Source organism: Gymnoscopelus braueri (genome assembly GCF_963280865.1).
Source record: "Gymnoscopelus braueri genome assembly, chromosome: 4".
NCBI classification, from domain to species: domain Eukaryota; kingdom Metazoa; phylum Chordata; class Actinopteri; order Myctophiformes; family Myctophidae; genus Gymnoscopelus; species Gymnoscopelus braueri.
This window is the reverse complement of record NC_137605.1, coordinates 40,815,520-40,829,639: the sequence shown is the minus strand read 5'-3', so window position 1 is coordinate 40,829,639 and position 14,120 is coordinate 40,815,520. Positions and strand designations below refer to the sequence as shown.

The 14,120-nt window shown below is 40.3% G+C and overlaps 1 protein-coding gene across 1 annotated transcript in view; it reads left to right on the top strand.

Moving 5' to 3' along the window:
• Positions 1-14,120, top strand: part of snrka (SNF related kinase a) — a 62,562-nt gene that overhangs the window by 19,603 nt on the left and 28,839 nt on the right. The gene's annotated exons all lie outside the window — the stretch shown is intronic.

The window sequence follows — 14,120 nt, the reverse complement described above, 5'->3', positions numbered from 1 at the left end:
GAAAGTGTAGCGCAGCCTTAGTTCACAGGGAATCGATCTTTGCAACTAGGGGCAGAAAAGAAATCACAGATGTTCCTGTCATGAAAGTATTGATCATGCCCTTGTGCGATATTTTTAACTCCTATAGAAAAAAGGCTATTGACTGATGCATGATGCATCAGTAGCTACCTGCAAGGGTTACTACTAACAATATCCAGCAAGAAGTAGCCTTGCGGGTATTTCATCTCTTCATATACAGGACTCTAGTGAGTCATTTACATGAGGTCTTGGTTTGGTGTGGTATTAGTTTATTTATTTACTGTATACAAAAACATAACTGATATTAGTGATTACATGCATGCTCTGGTAATTACATGTACATAATGATGGATGATCCTCACTATGTGCTTGGTTTCCTTCCGCAATTAGCCTCGGTTTTCATAGGGTAACTGTTGGTGATAATGCCTATTCTCTGAGAAATGGACGTGGCGGGGTCTTCTTATCACCTCACTACTTGGTGTATGCAGCCTATTATTGTATTGTTTGCTTTGATTGTACCACAAAATATTACTAGTTTTTCACTTGATGTCCTGGTATTCATCTTGACAAATGACCGTTGCATTCTGATTCTACCAATCATGTTAGCTTTTTGTTTTCCCTATAGAAAGATGAGAGAACCACCTATGATGGTAATATAAGGCAGTGGTTCTCAACCCTTCCCCCCCCCCCCGATCCACAGGTTGAGAACCACTGATATAAGGGACATTGGGGGCCGAGAGATATGTTTATTTTGGCACTCTGGCTCACGTCCATATTAAGCATCTGTAGTGTTCAACGAGATTGCGCACATTACTTTTCTTCCATCTCTCTCTCTCTGTCCGTCTGTCTTTCTTGGACTGACTCGATCTCTTGGTCGTTTGTCGCTCTCTCGCCCTGTCCTCCCTCTTTCTCTGTGATCAATGACGTGAGACTGCCTGCATCAATTGCTCCTCCTGGCTTGCCCCTCTTGTGTGCCAGGGTTCTCTCAACATCTGTTACTCTTCATGTCACTCCCAAGTGTGAGAGAGAGAACCCGCCCCAGGGCACCAATTAGCACTGTGAGTCGCACAAGAAAAATCTTTCTCCTCCAATCATAATGAAAAAAATAAAAGAGCAGGACTTTTGTTTTGCTCCCTGCTTTTTGAAGCCAACTGAGATTCATTCAGTCATTGCGGCATCTATGACTGTTGCTTAATGTTGCTGTTGCTTATGTGAACTATGTGCCACGCCTGTCTGTTTACCTCTGCCCTCCCGTGAGAATGGCGGTTATTTAGCTCGGGTCAGTATGATTCAGCAGCACTGCAGATTCCGCCCTTATCGCCTGCATTCTTTGTGAGGTGTCGCACACATATTGTTTTCCACCTTACCTTAGCGTTCTTTAGAATGGATGTCGGAGTGTTTGCGTTTTCTCCCAGGAGCTTCTGAGGTTACACAGGGTCAGTAGTTTGACCCAGTGTACGACACACAAATGCTGTTACACTTGAAGGAAAGAGAGCTGAACAATATTGGAAATATTTTCATTGTGATATTTGTTTTTGTAGCATATATTGCAACATAAAAAAGCAGTAGTGAATATATAATTTCACCCGGTACATGCAGATCTGCATAAGTTTAAACTTCAATAGCTCCATTTGAAAAAAAGGTGAAAAAACAGATTCAGTCGACCCTAAGGTGTTTTCATAATTCTTTATGTGGTCCCCTTTGAAAAAAGTTTGTACACCCCTGCTGTAGAGCATTTTTATTACCAGTGTTTCAGCTCCTCTACGTATCTCGGCTATAATGGTCTGTCTCCTTCTGAAATGGTATTTTTTTTTGTGACTGAATGCTAATAATGTGACTGAATGCTAATAAGGCTGTCTTTGTATGGAATTCAGTTGTTAAGCCAGGTTGTCCTGTGTATCCCGTTTGTTTGGTGAAGGTTACTGCTAAAGGTTCAAACGCCTAACTGTCACATGTTTTGACAGCCGTGTGTGTGTGTGTGTGTGTGTGCTCTCGCAGCTTGCCCACACACAAGTTACTGCAGGGAATAGCAGAATCATTAGCACATTGAGAAATATGTCAAGAGAAATGTGTGAAGCTATGGAAGAGAGAGTCATAAACCAGCATCTTTCCGGTTTCATCTCTACAGCTTTGGCAGTATCTTGATGCTGTCTGAATTTAGCTTTAATTCTTTTGTTTGCAAACAAAAGTATGCTCAGGATATAGTTCTGTAGTCAAGAGCATACAGGGACAAGCTGTGATTCAAGCAATCTCCAACATATAAAACTACTGCTACTGTTGTAGTGGTAGTTTGTGGTGTCAAGGAAGAAAGGCTCTGGAAATGTAAATTGTAGAAAGTTATGCAGTAGTGTAAATTGTTCTCTCTTTAAATTATGTCTACCTGTCAGTTTGCTTTTCAGACTGGAATCGGAAGTTGCTCAATCATTTTAGTCTATTCAAAACCCAAAACAGAATTTCATGATTTGAAGAAATTCAGACAACAAAACCTTGAATATCCTTCAAGGATAGGAGAGGGAAATGCCGTAATGACATTTCAGACAGAGGGCACATTAAATTCCGTAACAAAGGGTTTGTATTTGCAATAACATAAGTAAGGTCCAGCAGCCCAGAGATCAGGTATCTGTTTATCTCTTTGTTTGTTGCTGCATACTTGTGTTTATGAAGACAAATGAAAGTATTTGCACGCACATGTGACTGTCTACATGTGAACTTTGCATAACGTTGCTGTCAGGCATAAACCTCATATCTCATATATTTAAACCCTTTTTTCTTAAATCAATATCCTACTTCGTCATACTACACTGAAACACAAAAGTACTGAAAAGAGACTATTTGTAATCTCAAAACGCGTCGCAATGAGAAGCGTTTTGAGATTGTATATCAGCTATTTTTTTTTTTGAATCCTGGAAAGTCTTGACTTGTACATAGTGAGGTTTCCACCCGACCGCAATGATTCTTTTAAACCCTTTGTGTATGTCTGCAATCTCTGCATGACACACTTTATATGCCAAATTTGGTGTGATGCTGATTTTGGTGAATACCTCCTGGAAGTGTGATCATTTTGACACGTGACTCGGTGTCGGACAGCCGTTTTCTATGAAGTGTAGAATAATAGCAGCAGGTCTGAAGGGGCTGCCTGGGACATCATTGCAGCTGTCAATCGCAGAGCCCCTTGTGTCATCTGTGTGTCTGCCTGTGACAAGGCCTGTTGTGTCAAAGAAACTGAGTCTGTTTCCATATGTTTAACCCATTAAGACAAGAGAACACTTATGTTGATAAGTATCAGTGGTGCTCAAACATTTTCATGTCAAGGACCCAGAAATTGTGTATTTGGCTGAGGACCCCCATCTCAAAATATTGTTTTCCAGGGACCCCCCGAAGCACGAAAATCTTCAACCTGGAAACGATGATTGAGCTTAACTCAAATAATTGTGATCAGGCGATAATATAATAAATGTGCCAGGCCTATTCTGTGTGTGAACTAAGTCATTTGAACCTATGCAGTAAGCTGTTTGTGCTGCAGCAGCATGCACATGTGCACACAACAATCAGACATAGCCTGCATGATGGGAAACATCTACATGTATGACCCACCCCAGTTCCTCCACATGATCTCTACATGCACAGAATTCAGCACATTGCCCGACAGATCCATGTGAACTTCTGATATGTATGCACTTGGTGAAAATAATCTCATCTCTCATTCTGCTTATATCCATGAACAGCCTCTGTCCAGCTACTACCACCTAAACCAGCAGTTCCTCAACCTATCCATGCCAAGGTCCCCCAAATAGCGCAGCCCACTTTTTCAAAAACCTTTCCATTGTTTTAAACTAGTTAACATCCGATTGAGCATGTTGAAAGATCAGTGGCAGTGGATGAGGTGTAGACTGGGATCAATTCACTCTGCCACTTTGCACATCCGGTCTAGAGAGAATCAGCTAATTTGGTAATGGACTTTGTGTGTGTGGAAATTACTGGATAGTTTAGTAGGTTGGCCCTAGACAGTGGATGTCTGGTAAAAAGTTTTTTAATGGAAACCAGGCTTTCCACAAGTGCTGCAAAAAGCCTGTTGACACGAATACAAGAACGCTTGCCCCAAAACATGCTCGCCCTGGGTCTAATCCAGCGACCTCGGACCGTTCGCCACCAGGTATTCCTAAACGTAACTTCAGTAAAACTATGCCTAAGAAGAACCGCTGGGGGCGAGCGGTCCGTGGAAAAAATGGGGGCGAGTGTGTTTCGGGGCGAGCCTTCCGGTTACCGTTGACACAAGAGTAGGTGAGGAGATAAGAGAGAATCTCTGTTAGGCTGTTCAGCATGAGCATATCGGAGCACGAGAAGAGGAAACGGAAGTGAGCAGCAAGCATAGGAAGCCGGTTAGTTACTGTGATTTGAAAGAAGGTCATGGAAAAGACCTCGTTTTTATTTGAAAGGAATTATGTCAATGTATATTTCATTTTAAACTGGTGCAATAATGTATAGCATTTTGGAAACCTGTCACCTAAACAATTGGTTCTCAACCTTTTCAGGCCAGGACCCCCCCCAAAATAATCATATGTAAACTTTTTTTGCCACTTTCTCAGGTAGTATTTCACACTTTTTATAGTGTTTTGTTTTAAAAGGTCTTAAGTCCTTAAATTGTCACTTTAGAAATGTGCAGAATGCAGATACCCTGGTGTGTGTGTGTGTGTGTGTGTGTGTGTGTGTGTGTGTATATATATATATATATATATATATATATATATATATATATATATATATATATATACGTATATACATATATATATATATACACACTAGTATGTTGGTTTGTTTACTGTTGAGTGAGAAAACAATGTTGCACATTAAGCTAATCATTTGGCGACTCCCCTGGGGATCCCAACCCACAGGTTGAGAACCACTGACCTAGACCATACGGCTACACTGCAGCTAGCTGAAGGACAATGTACCGCATCATCACCAGAGGCTAGTAAGAGTGTCTCATGACAATGCGACTGTGTTTGGCACACACCAGGCTTATTTATGTCCTGGGCTGTTTAAACTGGGTCAGCTACTTCTTGAAAAGGTATTTTCTTTTGATGACGATGATGATGATGGTGGTTGGAACATATATGTGTGCTCTGTGATTAGTAGATTAGTATGCGATGTTCCTTTGGTTGTCATAATTACCCCCCCCCCCTCCCCCCACACACACACAGTTTAGTAAAGACAGTGTAGTCAGACTACAGGTGTGGTGGTGATTGTCAGTGATTCGGTTTATTAGTTTATCAATTCAGTTTCTATGTTTGAGGATGTAATTAACACACAGAATGTGTTCATACTCTAAAATAGCAGATGTACAAGCTGGCAACGCAGCACGAAGTGACACGCTGTCAGCTTGTATATCTGCTATTTTTGAGAACCACTGTTCTAAATCCTACGAGTTTATTTTAAAGAAACGTATGTTGCTATATCTAAATTCTAAAATGTAATGGGTTAACACAACCGCTGTATTGTAAGGGTACGCTACCCTGGGTTCATGTGGTTAGACATTAGTTACTATATTACCCATGGTGTGTATGACTTTGCTGTCATACAATAAAGCACAGCCTGATACTAGTAGTTTGGCTAACCAAATAGCACGTCAATGTTTGTTTATTTATTTTGTTTATTTAGTTCTGTAAGGAGTGCATTAGAAATGGTCAGAAATCAATATCACATTAAGAGTGGTGAAAACCCATCACACATTTTTATTGCTTTGAAAAACCTGTCTGGGGCACACATCGTTCTACCAACAATGACAGATGGAAGTAGTGGAGTGATGAGGAATCGGTTGCGACTCATGTTAAATTGTGCCCTATTGGATGGGGATGCAGTATGCTGGCCGGGTAGATTAGATAAGCTGGGCTCTCGCACTGATCAGTCACAAGAAGCAGCTCACTATAAACACACATCCTTGAATAAGTAGCTGTCTGTGTGGTTGAGTCGATACCTGGTGGAATACATGCTGTGCATGCTTTATGAGAAATTCAGCTGAAATGTGTTAATTCAGTGATATCTGAACGGTGAAATGTGGTCTTAAACTCAAAACATCACCTGTTTGGCTGATAATAACAAGGTTATACGCCCATTTCCAAAAATCCTTCTGCAGAAATATGGACACACACACACACACACACACACACACACACACCTCTCAGCCTGCCTCTGTGTGAGAGCTGAGGCATCGTCTGATCCATGTTTGTCAACACATTTTGAGTACTAATTGCTACGCTGATGTCTTGCTGAGAGATGACCTTTCACTACTTAGGCCTGTTCATGTTTCAGCAGGAGAGGAGATGGGATCACAGATTGGATAAAAACTACTTGTTAGAATAATGAGGGTGGTGATTTTGAACATAATGTCCATGACTTTACCTCACTGGACTTTTTCGCCCAAAGCAAAGGATTGCTTGGTTTTTTGTTTTGTTTAATTCAGGCAACTCTATGGCCACATATACTGTATGGTCTGGAAAACAAGGTAAAAACCCGAGTACATGAATACAGGAATGATGCTTTAACCTGCTACTTAACTTCCATTTTTGTATTTGTAAAGGGATTGTACTCTTGTAAAGCATTGTAGAACTGCACTCTGCTGCGTGCCATGGCAAGCTGAGACTGCTGTTTGTATTGCCATGTTGCTTCAGTACTGCCCGATTTTTACCTCGTTGCATGGCAGTGTCTCATGCTGAAATAAATAGCCGATCTACAAGCTCACGACATCAGCATTGTGATGCCACAGAGTATAAATCAGGTGTAATCCTGCCAGAGCATGTGAGCTAATGGTTCCTACTGTATATAAAATGCTTCTGAGGCACTTTTCTTTCATACCAGTGGGAGTAGCCTAGACCTCAGCATGATCACTGTTGGGACTGGGGAGAGGAGAGGCACTTAAGGAGCTGGAACAGGGCCCAGGATGGCAGTGTGTGGAGTTTTGGGTTTCTACTGTGGTGGCCCAGCAACACTGCTGTGCCTCATAGTGCAAGTCCAGGTGTATCATGAGATTTTTTTTTAGCTGGATGTTTGGAAAAAATTATGTGGAACAAAGTTAATTGCTCAATAGAATGCAGACAGACACTGAGCTGCTAATCCGAAACTTTCAGGAATGGCACAAAGTCTTTGGATTTTGGATACTGAATACAACACTTAGATTATAGTTGTTTTAAATATAGAGGTAAGCTAAATGAAGTGGTAGTAGTAGCTTAAGCATGGTAAACCTACAGGGTCTTTGTTCATTAATACACAGCTCTGCTGTGAGTCAAATCCAATTCCATTATCAAAGAAAGAAAAAAAGCGCTTTGATCGATCAGCTCGGCGGTTTGCGAGATTAGCCCCAGACAATCATGCATGCACACACACATATAATACCTCAAATATTAATGTACACACAGGCAACTTTTCATATTTTCTTTTTCGTACCACACATGGCTAATTTAGTCCTTTCTGGATTGCACATTCATAAAGTGAGTCTTTTTAGCCTGCTGATCGTTATCTGTCGCGCTCCCGTGTCATGCATATTTTGCAGAAAACTCTTTAAAGTCTTCACTGTAAAGTATTCCCATACTTTTAAAGATTTGGGTTGCACATGCATGTAACTCTCAGTGTACAGTAGCTGTCACCCTCGTTTTTGCCATCTAAACCAGTGTTTACCAAGCAATGGGTCGGGAGCCATTTTTGGGTCGCAAGTTTCCTGCAATTTATTTGTATTATTTCAAAAGATTAAAAAAAAGAAGAAATCTAAACATGCTCAGAAATTCTACAAGCTCACAGCACGTCACTGAAATTCATTACCACAATTTTTTATTGTCGTTTCAGTTGACTTCATCAATTAGCTGCTGCTGCAGCCCTACTTTGGTCTTAACCATGGGCTTGGGAGTTGCTGCAGTGAAGAAAAGTCCTTATCAGGCTATTTTGTAGAAGAAGTGTGCTCATTAGATTTTTTCCTATTTGGCATGTTTTTCTGTGCACCATCAGAGCTCCACTCTGCCAGCACCATTAAGCATCTCAGGCCATCATCTTAATTAGAAAGTTACATAAAATCTTCATCCTGGTAATTAATTAAGAGCTGCCTGCCGATAGTTGGCTAGGAATAGTTTCTCTCTTTTTTTTCCCAGTCTGAAGGAGTAGGCCTTACTTTTCTATTAAGCTGGGGACTGAAGATGTAAATGATAATTCAAATGAATTCCAGAGGAGGTGCAGTAGAGTGCACCCAAGCGAGTTAGTTTTACATTTACTGAGGAGATGCTCTCTCAATGTTTGGATTTTATATGCACACAGTGTTTGTGTGCGTTCTGCTACGATGAGGACAGTATGCTAGATATAAGTTGTGACAGAGCTTTGTTTACTTTCCCAACTCCATGCTGGAGGGAGGCCTTATCTCACCAAACTTCCATTGGTTCTCTCTCTCTCTCACACACACACACACACACCCCTTATGCGTTTGGATTGTGTACTGTCTGCATGGCTCACTGCTTCTGCATGCTGACAGTTTAGCTTCACAATGTACACAGAGCCAGTGCAGATGCATGCACGTGAATAAACACACATAAATCACTGATGTGCCTGCCTATTTTATGCACACAAATACAGGGGCACACACATACATTTATATATGCAGGTATCTCTCACACACACACACACACACACACACACACACACACACACACACACACAGCACATAAACGCCCCTCTATTCCTACATTTTACCTGGATTCCTCCTGTGAGAAGACAGATATGACAGGACAGGCTTGTTAATGTGCCCAGTGGTTACTAAGGGTCCTCCCTCCTAAAAGAGCTTCTCTCGCGAAGAGGGGGCGCTCGTGAGCACCATATGGAGTAGACACGCTTTCCCAGAGCTCCTCTCCATATTCGACAAAAACACGGTTATTTACTGAATATTACGCTCAAAAGTTTCAGTTCTAACTTATCTCCTTCTACTCTGAGGCATTTCAAGATGACAAGATCAAAAATGAACAAAGCAAAGATGCAGGAAGACCTACATAACAAACAACCTGTTCCACAGGCTGCTCAGAAAACACCTGAGTTCGCCGCTGCAAACACAGAGCCATCTGAGGCCGACATCGATCCAACAAACATTCTTGCTGCAATACAACGCATGAACAAGACAATGAATGATCGATTTGACAATTTAGAAGCATCTTTGGCCTCGACCCGGGCTTCTTTATCGAGTCTTGGTGACAGAGTGAAGGAAGTGGAAAATGCCAGCGCTGATTACGACCGGCGTCTCACCCTTACGGAACAAACATGTGAGAAAATACAAGCTGAAAATGACAGATTGCACTTGAAAGTTATGATCGCACGGCTTCACCACGTCCAAACGAGGGAGAAAATACTACAGCTGGCCCGCCAGCAGTTTCCCCTGAAGTTCAATGGCAAACCCATCTACCTATTTCCAGATGAACCCGTGGAGATGATGAAACAACGACGTGCGTACGGCGATGTCAGAAAACGTCTACAAACTGCTGGCTTCTCCAGCACCTTCATCTACCCATCTCGCCTGCGTATCAAACACAACGGCACGGACAAGATCTTCGCCTCCCCGCAGGATGCGGTGGCTTTCGCAGAGGCACTGGTCTCACTGGACGGTGAGGAGACAGAGGACTGACCGCTGATACAGTTTAATTCATCTCGGTATGTAATCTATATCTGGTGATCATTCGAATTGGAACATTTTCAAGACCGTTTTCTTTTTTATCTCCTCCTCTCTCCTTTTTTTTTTTGTTGTTTTGTTTTTGGTACCAATGCTGGTTTTAAGCATCTTGAATTACTGGAGAGGAGAGGGAGTAGACAAACTTTTTTTGGAGAGGGGCCAATGGAACTTTAGCGTTTATCTTATTTCTATTTAATTTAATACTCCTATATGGCCCGGCAACCCTTAAGTGAATATGAAGGGCTTATGCTCTCACTTTATTTGGGAAAGTGGGAAGGGGGGAGGGGGTTAATGTTTTTCGTTTTCTTTTCTTTGTCTTATTTGTATTTCTTTAACAGGGCTTTCTATGTGTACACTGCTAATATTATTAGGAACACTCGTTATGTGTCCTAATTCATCTTTAAAAAGTGGAGGCATCAACTTCATCAGTTGGAATGTGCGTGGCCTGGGCCAGGTACTCAAACGAGCTAAAGTGTTTTCACATTTAAAATCTTTGTCTGCTGATGTCATATATTTGCAAGAAACGCACATTAATCCATTAAAAGAGAATCTACTTAAATGCAGCTGGGCTAATCAGGTCTTTCAATCCACGTTCTCCAGTAAAGCCAGGGGAGTGGCTATTTTGATACGTAATACTGTTCCATTTAAACACATTTCTACTGTTAGTGATCCAAACGGCAGATATATTATGGTTACGGGTTATATTAATTCATTTCATGTCACACTTCTTAATGTTTATGGCCCAAATTTTGATGACCCCGTTTTTTTCCGTAAGATATTTAATTTATTACCTGATATTAATAATACACATGTATTAATTGGAGGTGATCATAACATAACTCTTGATAATTATTTGGATAAATCATCTCAATCTAGCCACTCCTCTACCTCCTCCGTGGTTTTAAATAACTTAATGACTTCTATGAACCTAGTAGATATTTGGAGACTGGGGCATCCTGAAGAGCGAGAATACTCTTATTTCTCCTCGGTACACAAATCATTTTCAAGACTTGATTTTTTTTTGCTTGATTCCAAATTAATATCAAATGTGACATCATCAAAATACCACAATATTTTGATTTCAGACCATTCACCAGTTTCCTTAGTCCTTGACCTTAATTTTAAGAAGCAGCAATATAATTGGCGTTTTCACTCATCACTACTCTCTGATGCATCATTTTGTCAATGTATAGCTGATAAGATCTCTGAGTTTTTGGAAACTAACGATAATCTAGCTGTTACAGACTCTACTTTGTGGCAATCTTTTAAAGCTGTCATTCGTGGTCATATCATCTCTTTTGAAGCATCCATAAGAAAGAAAAGGCGAAAACGCCTCTCAGAAATTGAAATAGAATTATCACAATTTGAACGTAATTACAGAGACGCTTCTGATATATCTATTTTACAAAACATCCTGACATTAAAATACGAATACAATACTATTTTATCCACTCAAATAACTGAACAATTGTATAAGATTAGACAGAACCATTTTGAACTGGGGGATAAACCTCATAAATTATTGGCCCGACAACTTAGAGGTTTGCAAGCAAGTAGAGCTATACACAAAATCAGATCAAAGTCTGGGGAAATGATCATTGAACCTAAAGGAATAAATGACACTTTTCGGGAATATTATGAACAGTTATACACCTCAAAAGCAAAGGGGAATGTTGGTGATTGGCTGGGACATTTGAAACTCCCAAAATTTAATGATGCTGCTCGAGATGACTTAAACTCTGAGATCACCATCCAAGAGGTCCTAGATACCATAAATTTGCTCAATAATGGTAAGGCCGCTGGCCCAGATGGCTTTGGCGTTGAATTTTACAAAAAGTACTCTGCCAAAATAGCTCCACTTCTCTTAAGGATGTTTAAACACTCGTTTGAAACTGGGAAATTCCCCTGTACATTATATGAAGCCAATATTTCATTACTGTTAAAAGACGGCAAGGATGAGACTGAACCATCGTCTTATCGTCCTATTGCTCTACTGAATACAGATATGAAAATTCTCACAAAGATACTAGCGGGCAGGTTAAACAAACACATCTCCTCTATTATACACCCTGATCAGACTGGTTTTGTCCCTAACAGACTCTCATTCTTCAATGTCAGAAGGCTAATGAATATCATGTATCGTAGGTACAAGAAGGACTCTAAACTGGCTGTCCTCTGCTTGGATGCACAGCAGGCCTTTGATCAACTGGAATGGCCCTACATGGTCAAGGTATTGGAGGAATTTGGATTTGGAAATATATTTGTTTCATGGATCAAAATACTGTATGCTCATCCAACTTCCTCCATCCTCACTAACCAGGATAGATCAGCACCTATTACATTACATCGCTCCGCACGCCAAGGCTGCCCCATCAGCTCGCTCCTCTTCGCCGTCGCCATAGAACCACTCGCTATTAGCATTAGGAACCATCCACTCATCAAACCCATTAAAATAGGGGGCATAGATCATCACATATCTTTATATGCTGATGATGTTGTTCTTTATTTATCACAGCCTGAGCAGTCTATTCCTGTTCTATTAGATCTCATTAAATCCTTTGGTGAGGTCTCGGGATATACAATTAACTGGCAGAAGAGTGAATTTATGTCAATAGGTGCTGAGCTTGACAGTGAATTTTTGCATAACCTTCCTTTTAAAACCACAGACAAAGTGAAATATCTAGGGGTAATCCTACCAAAAAACCCTAAATTAATCATTAAGATGAACTTTCTTGAAAAAGTGGAGAAATTGAAGGGGGATATTGAAAAATGGAGGACTCTTCCTCTCTCCATGGTTGGTCGCATAAATGCAATCAAGATGGTTTCCCTCCCAAGATTTTTATATCTTTTTCAAAACCTTCCCATCTTCTTGCCAAAATCTTTCTTTAAATCAGTGGACTCATTAACTATGCCATTTATCTGGGGGTTTAAAGCTCATAGAATATCAAAGACACATCTATACAAACCTAGAGAAATGGGTGGATTAGGGTTACCATGCTTTTTGCATTATTATTGGGCAGCAAATGTAAGGGCCCTTGCGTACTGGCAGGATGGCTACAAATTAGAGGTCCCCACCGAAACTCCTTCATGGATTACCATTGAAAAGAATGACACTAAAAAGACCTCTCTTCCAGCACTCCTCTTCTCAGCTCCTAGAACTCCCACTCACACCAAGATGGACAATTTTGTTATTTCAAATTGTTTGAAAATCTGGCAACAAATTAAAAAATTCACTAAAATGCCAGACACGTCCATACATACCCCAATACATAATAATCATGCATTTCTCCCATCTCTCTCAGACGTATCCTTTAATAGCTGGAGGCTTAAAGGTATAATCACCTTACAAGACCTGTATATTGATAAGCAGTTTGCTTCATTCACACAGTTGAAAGACAAATTTTCCCTCCCCACTACACACTTTTTCAGATATTTACAAATACGAAATTATGCTCGTCAATCTGTTCCTAACTTTGAGGCTCTCCCTGTAGATAGGTCACTCTATAAACTAGGTCCACCTGACTCAAAAAAGATAATTTCCAAATTGGTAAACACATTCTCTGAGCAAATAAACTTTGCAACACACTCATTGAAAAATGCCTGGGAGGATGAACTAGGCATACAGATTGGGGATGATGTCTGGGAGGAGGGTCTCTGTAGAATTCAATCATGCTCTGTTAATGTTCGACTTCAATTAATACAATTTAAAGTGATGCACAGACTCCATTACTCAAAAACAAAGTTACACAGAATATTCCCAACCATTTCCCCGCTATGTGACCGATGTAAAATGGCAGAAGCCTCTCTGACCCACCTCTTCTGGACATGTCCAAAACTTTATTCTTTTTGGTGTGATATATTTAAATGGTTTTCTGTTTTGTATGGATGTGTGTTTAAACCTGACCCAGAGATCGCATTGTTTGGTTTCTCTCGCTTATTGTCAAATCATAATGCCTCTGTACAAAGCACAATAATGTATGGAATGGTAATTGCAAAAAAAATGATTTTAAGACTCTGGAAATCTGATGTTGTGCCACACTTTAAGACTTGGTTATCTGAACTTACCTGTATATTACACATGGAGAAAATTCGATATGACCTGATGGACAATTCAAACAAGTTTTATGATATATGGCAGCCACTTCTAGATCACCTTGCTCAAATATCACACTGAACCTATTTGATGACTGTATGCCTTTCCACTTTCTACATTATCATTATTATTTATCTAGCAGTGTAAATGTACTACAATGACCCATCATTGTTTTGAAATTGTGCCCTGTCTCTTTATTTTATTTCTATTTTTTGTCTTCGTTTATCCTTTTTTTTTCTTTTACGTCTTGTCTCTTTTGAAAAAACCTAATAAAAATATTATAAACAAAGAGCTTCTCTCGCACAGACACAGCCCTGG